We start from the raw sequence: 7,221 nt of genomic DNA, 5'->3' as shown, positions 1-7,221 counted from the left end.
TTGAAAATTAATAGAAAATGATCCGTAACTCGGATGGAAATGTTTTCTACATGAAAGTTGCTCAGAAAAATCCAAAGAATCCGAATACGCTCTCCGTTCATCTGTCACGTGTCCCTAGCTTAGCGAACATGCAACCTTTCCCCTCCGGTCTGTATGTCCAAAAATGTCAAACTTCGGGAAAGTATTCCCGGATGTTATCCCCTTCGCCGGTAACGTGTAGCACCGCGTTAGAACACGTCTACCTCTGCCCGTTGTCCTGTTATGCACTTGCTTGCTATGTATTTATTGATTCTTCCCCCTCTTCTCTTCGGTAGACCCCGTGACGGCAGCTGATGCCGCTATGATCGACTACATCATCGACGACCCCTCCTTCTCGTCTGAGCAACCAGGCAAGCCCCCCCTTTGATCATCCCGATATCGCCCATTCCATTCTCTCATGCTTGCATTAGATTTTGCTACTGTTATTGTTTCTCCTATTCTAATGCATAGCCTGCTTTTGTAACCTCCTCATTGTACCTTACCTGCTTACTCTAAACTACTTAATATAGGTTGGTTAGTGATCCATCAGTGACTCCCACCTTGTCCCTGTTTCCCCTGCTTCATCATTGACGACTCGATCAATGTGACCGACGTCCAAGCACCGACACTGCACATCATCCCCCTAGTTGTACGACTCTACGGAGTTACTATCGAGTGCCAAGGGTGGCACCTCATACATCACTTCTGATGAGATCTCTGTAGTGTAGCTATTCGGTCGTGGTCATCGAGGGTGATTTCCTCCTTAACCACTTCCGATACGACTCTGTCGTGCAACCCCTCAAGAGTGAACCTCGAGGGTGGCTCCTGTTACGTTCACCTTGATGATTACATCGAGTGGAATCCATCAAGGGTTGTTCCTCAGGGTTCCCCCTGGTGTTAGACACACAGTTACTATGATTACTATGACTTTACACTGAACCTTGTGACTAAAGACGGGCCGGCCCTGAGGGGTACCTGCGCGAGCTTAATTGCGAGTGATGAGGAGTCAGGTTGACCTGGAGAGTGCCCGTGAGATAACTACGAGGCGTGGCCGGGCATTCTTAGCCCTTGCCGCAAGTCCTCGAGACGGGGTGATACGTCTCCAACGTATCTATAATTTTTGATTATTCCATGCTATTATATTATCAACTTTGGATGTTTTATATGCATTTATATGATTTTTGGAACTAACCTATTAACCTAGAGCCCAATGCCAGTTTCTGTTTTTTTTGTTGTTTTTGAGTATCCTAGAAAAGGAAAACCAAACGGAATCCAATTGACAAGAAACTTCACGGAACTTATTTTTTTACCAGAAGAAGGCCATGAAGTAAAAGAATCAGGCCAGAAGAGTCTCGGGCTGCCCACGAGGGTGGGGGCGCGCCTCCCTGCCTCGTGGACAGCCCGAAGACCCCCTGTCTTGTTCCCGGCTCCAACACATCTTATATAACCCAAAACTCCCAGAAAATAACCTAGATCGGGAGTTTAGTCGCAAGAAGCCTCCATAGCCACCGAAAACCAATCGAGACCCGTTCCGGCACCCTACCGGAGGGGGGAATCCCTCTCCGGTGGCCATCTTCATCATCACGACACTCTCCATGACGAGGAGGGAGTAGTCTACCCTCGGGGCTGAGGGTATGTACCAGTAGCTATGTGTTTGATCTCTCTCTCTCTCTCTCTCTCGTGTTCTTGAGGTGGTACGATCTTGATGTATCGCGAGCTTTGCTATTATAGTTGGATCTTATGATGTTTCTCCCCCTCTACTCTCTTGTGATGAATTAAGTTTTCCCTTTGAAGTTATCTTATCGGATTGAGTCTTTAACGGTTTAAGAACACTTGATGTATGTCTTGCATGTGCTTATTTGTGGTGACAATGGGATAGCATGTGATCCACTTGATGTATGTTTTGGTGATCAAGTTGCGAGTTCCGTGACCTCATGAACTTATGCATAGGGGTTGGCACTCGTTTTCGTCTTGACTCTCCGGTAGAAACTTTGGGGCACTCTTTGAAGTTCTTTGTGTTGGTTGAATTGATGAATCTGAGATTGTGTGATGCATATCGTATAATCATACCCACGGATACTTGAGGTGACATTGGAGTATCTAGGTGACATTAGGGTTTTGGTTGATTTTGTGTCTTAAGGTGTTATTCTAGTACAAACTCTATGATAGATTGATCAGAAAGAATAACTTTGAGGTGGTTTCGTACCCTACAATAATCTCTTCGTTTGTTCTCCGCTATTAGTGACTTTGGAATGACTCTTTGTTGCATGTTGAGGGATTGTTATATGATCCAACTATGTTATTATTGTTGAGATAACTTGCACTAGTGAAAGTATGAACCCTAGGCCTTGTTTCAACGCATTGCAATAATGTTTTCGCTCACTTTTATCATTTGTTACCTTGCTGTTTTTATATTTTCAGATTATAAAAATCTATATCTACCATCCATATTGCACTTGTATCACCATCTCTTCGCCGAACTAGTGCACCTATACAATTTACCATTGTATTGGGTGTGTTGGGGACACAAGAGACTCTTTGTTATTTGGTTGCAGGGTTGCTTGAGAGAGACCATCTTCATCCTACGCCTCCCACGGATTGATAAACCTTAGGTCATCCACTTGAGGGAAATTTGCTACTGTCCTACAAACCTCTGCACTTGGAGGCCCAACAACGTTTACTAGAAGAAGGTTGTGTAGTAGACATCAAGCTCTTTTCTGGCGCCGTTGCTGGGGAGGTTAGCGCTTGAAGGTATATCTTTAGATCTTGCAATCGAATCTTTTCGTTTCTTGTTTTATCACTAGTTTAGTCTATAAAAGGAAACTAAAAAATGGAATTAAGGGTACCTCATATGCTTCATATTTTTAATGTCTTTCATGAAAATAAGGATTCTGATAATTGTGCCGAAGTGTTAGAAGAAGAATGCATTAGAATGTTTGGCACTAAATATTTGAATGATGAGCATGATTGCAATGTTGTTAGTATGAATTCCTTGAATATCCATGGTACTAATGATGATTGCACTAGTCATGATGAAAATGTCTCTTATAAGCATGTCAATTTTTGTGGAGTGCATAGAGTTTGCAAGTACACACCAAATAGGGAAGATAGATTTTGCAAGAGGCATAAGTATTTAGAAACTAAATGGTTGCAAGAAAGGCTAGATGTTTGTGCTGAAAATTTAAATTTTCTTAGCCATCCTTGTGAACTTTGCAATGAACGTGGTCATTTAAATATCCAATGCAAATTGTTTCATGATCGAATCGTGTCCAAAAATTGTGATGACTTGATTTCCCTTGTGCATCATAGTGAACTTAGTTTGCTTCTGGGTTATGAAGAAATGAAACGTATGACTAAGGATATTCCAGAATTTTCCCTTGATAAATTTCTTGATTTTGATCTAGAGGAAATTTATATGTATTGTGCGGTGAATTGCATTGAAAATCCTTATATTTCCAATTACATAAAGACAAGAAAACAAATAGAAGATGCCTAGCTAGGGGCGTTAAACGATAGCGCTTGTTGGGAGGCAACCCAATTTTATTTTTGTTCTTTGCTTTTTGCTCCTGTTTAGTAATAAATAATTCATCTAGCCTCTGTTTAGATGTGCTTTTAAGTTTTAATTAGTGTCTGTGCCAATTAGAACCTTTGGGAAGACTTGGGTGAAGTCTTTGTGATCTTGCTGTAAAAAAACAGAAACTTTAGCGCTCACGAGCTTAGCTGCCATTTTTTTACTGGAGAGTGCGATTAGGTTGATTCTTTTTGAAAATGATTAAGATAAAAATTCCTCAGGTCCACAAATTTATTTCAGAATTTGTGGGGTTACATAAGTATTCGAAACCTACAGATTACTACAGACTGTTCTGTTTTTGACATATTCTGTTTTCATTGTGTTGTTTGCTTATTTTGATGAATCTATGAGTAGTATTGGATGGTATGAACCATAGAGAAGTTGGAATACAGTAGATATTACACCAATATGAATTTAGAATGAGTTCATAACAGTACCTAAGTGGTGATTTATTTTCTTATACTAACGGAGCTTACGAGTTTTCTGTTAAGTTTTGTGTTGTGAAGTTTTCAAGTTTTGGGTAAAGATTCCATGGACTATGGAATAAGGAGTGGCAAGAGCCTAAGCTTGGGGATGCCCCAGATGGCATCCCCTCTTTCGTCTTCATTCATCGGTATCTTTACTTGGAGCTATATTTTTATTCGCCACATGATATGTGTTTTTCTTGGAGAGTCATTTTATTTTCTTTTGTTTTGCTTGCTGTTTGAATAAAATAACAAGATATGAAATTCTTAAATGTTAGAGAGTCTTCACATAGTTGCATAATTATTCGACTACTCATTGATCTTCACTTATATCTTTAGGAGTAGTTTATCATTTGCTCTAGTGCTTCACTTATATCTTTTTAGAGCACGGTGGTGGTTTTATTTTATAGAAATTATTGAACTCTCATGGTTCACCTATATCATTTTGAGAGTCTTTAGAACATCATGGTAATTTTCTTTGGTTATGAATTTAGTCCTAATATGATAGGCATCCAAGAGGGATATAATAAAAACTTTCATATAGAGTGCATTGAATACTATGAGATGTTTGATACTTGATAATTGTTTTGAGATATGAAGATGGTAATATTAGAGTCATGTTAGTTGAGTAATTGTGAATTTGAGAAATACTTGTGTTGAGGTTTGCAAGTCCCGTAGCATGCACGTATGGTAACCGTTGTGTGACAAATTTGAAGCATGAGGTGTTTCTTTGATTGCCTTATGAGTGGCGGTCGGGGACGGGCGATGGTCTTTTCCTACCAATCTATTCCCCTAGGAGCATGCACGTAGTGCTTAGTTTTTGATGACTTGTAGATTTTTGCAATAAGTATGTGAGTTCTTTATGACTAATGTTGAGTCCATGGATTATACGCACTCTCACCCTTCCATCATTTCTAGCCTCTTCGGTACCGTGCATTGCCCTTTTTCACCTCAAGAGTTGGTGCAAACTTTGCCGGTGCATCCAAACCCCGTGATATGATATGCTCTTTCACACATAAACCTCCTTATATCTTCCTCAAAATAGCCACCATACCTACCTATTATGGCATTTCCATAGCCATTCCGAGATATATTGCCATGCAACTTTCCACCGTTCCCTTCATCATGACACACATCATCATTGTCATATTGCCTTGCATGATCATGTAGTTGACATCGTATTTGTGGCAAAGCCACCATGCATAATTTATCATACTGTCACTCTTGATTCATTGCCCTTCCCGGTACACCGTCGGAGGCATTCATATAGAGTCATATTTTGTTCTAGTATCGAGTTATAATCATTGAGTTGTAAATAAATATAAATGTGATGGTCATCATTAATAGAGCATTGTTTCAAAAAAGGCCAAATAAAAAAAGGAAGGCCCCAAATAAAGAAATAAAAAGGGACAATGCTACTATCCTCTTTTTCCACACTTGTGCTTCAAAGTAGCACCATGATCTTTATGATAGAGAGTCTCTTGTTTTGTCACTTTCATATACTAGTGCGACTTTTTCATTATAGAACTTGGCTTGTATATTCCAACAATGGGCTTCCTCAAATGCCCTAGGTCTTCGTGAGCTTTCATACATTTATAGCTCTAGTGCATCCGTTGCATGGCAATCCCTACTCCTTGCATTGACATAAATTGATGGGCATCTCCCTAGCCCATTGATTAGCCGCATCTATGTGAGATTTTCTCCTTGTTTGCCTTCTCCACATAACCCCCAACATCATATTTTATTCCACCCATAGTGCTATATCCATGTCTCACGCTCATGTATTGCGTGAAAGTTGAAAAAAGTTTGAGTTTGCTAAAGTGTGAAACAATTGCTTGGCTTGTCATAGGGATTGTGCATGATGAGGGCATTTTCGTGTGACGAAAATGGAGCATGACCAAACTATATGATTTTGTAGGGATGGACTTTCTTTGGCCATGTTATTTTGAGAAGACATAATTGCTTAGTTAGTATGCTTGAAGTATTATTATTTTTATGTCAATATTAAACTTTTGTCTTGAATCTTATGGATCTGAATGTTCTTTCCACAATAAATAAGATTACATTAATAAATATGTTAGCTTGCATTCCACATCAAAAATTCTATTTTTATCATTTACCTACTCAAGGACGAGCAGGAATTAAGCTTGGGGATGCTTGATACGTCTCCAACATATCTATAATTTTTGATTGTTCCATGCTATTATATTATCAATCTTGGATGTATTATATGCATTTATATGCTATTTTATATGATTTTTGGGACTAACCTATTAAACTAGAGCCCAGTGCCAGTTTCTATTTTCTCGTTGTTTTTGAGTATCGCAGAAAAGGAAAACCAAACGGAGTCCAATTGACCTGAAACTTCATAGAACTTATTTTTGGACTAGAAGAAGGCCAAGAAGTAAAAGAATTGGGCCAGAAGAGTCTCGGGCTGCCCACGAGGGTGGGGGGCATGCCCACCCCCTGGGCGCGCCTCCCCGCCTCGTGGACAGCCCGGAGACCCCCCTGACTTGTTCCCGACTCCAACACCTCTTATATAACCCAAAACTTCCAGAAAATAACCTAGATCGGGAGTTCCGCCGCCAGAAGCCTCCGTAGCCATCGAAAACCAATCTAGACCGTTCCAGCACCCTACCGGAGGGGGGAATCCCTCTCCGGTGGCCATCTTCATCATCCCGGCACTCTCCATGACGAGGAGGGAGTAGTCCACCCTCGGGGCTGAGGGTATGTACCAGTAGCCATGTGTTTGATCTCTCTCTCTCTCGTGTTCTTGAGGTGGTATGATCTTGATGTATCGCGAGCTTTGCTATTATAGTTGGATCTTATGATGTTTCTCCCCCTCTACTCTCTTGTGATGAATTGAGTTTTCCCTTTGAAGGGATCTTATCGGGTTGACTCATTAAGGATGTGAGAACACTTGATGTATGTCTTGCATGTGCTTATCTGTGGTGAGAATGGGATAGCACGTGATCCACTTGATGTATGTTTTGGTGATCAACTTGCGAGTTCCGTGACCTTGTGAACTTATGCATAGGGGTTGGCACATGTTTTCGTCTTGACTCTCGGTAGAAACTTTGGGGCACTCTTTGAAGTTCTTTGTGTTTGTTGAATAGATGAATCTGAGATTGTGTGATGCATATCGTATAATCATACCCACGGATACTT

This window comes from Triticum urartu, chromosome 4 (genome assembly GCF_003073215.2).
Source record: "Triticum urartu cultivar G1812 chromosome 4, Tu2.1, whole genome shotgun sequence".
Taxonomy (NCBI): domain Eukaryota; kingdom Viridiplantae; phylum Streptophyta; class Magnoliopsida; order Poales; family Poaceae; genus Triticum; species Triticum urartu.
Note: the sequence above shows the minus strand (reverse complement) of the source record.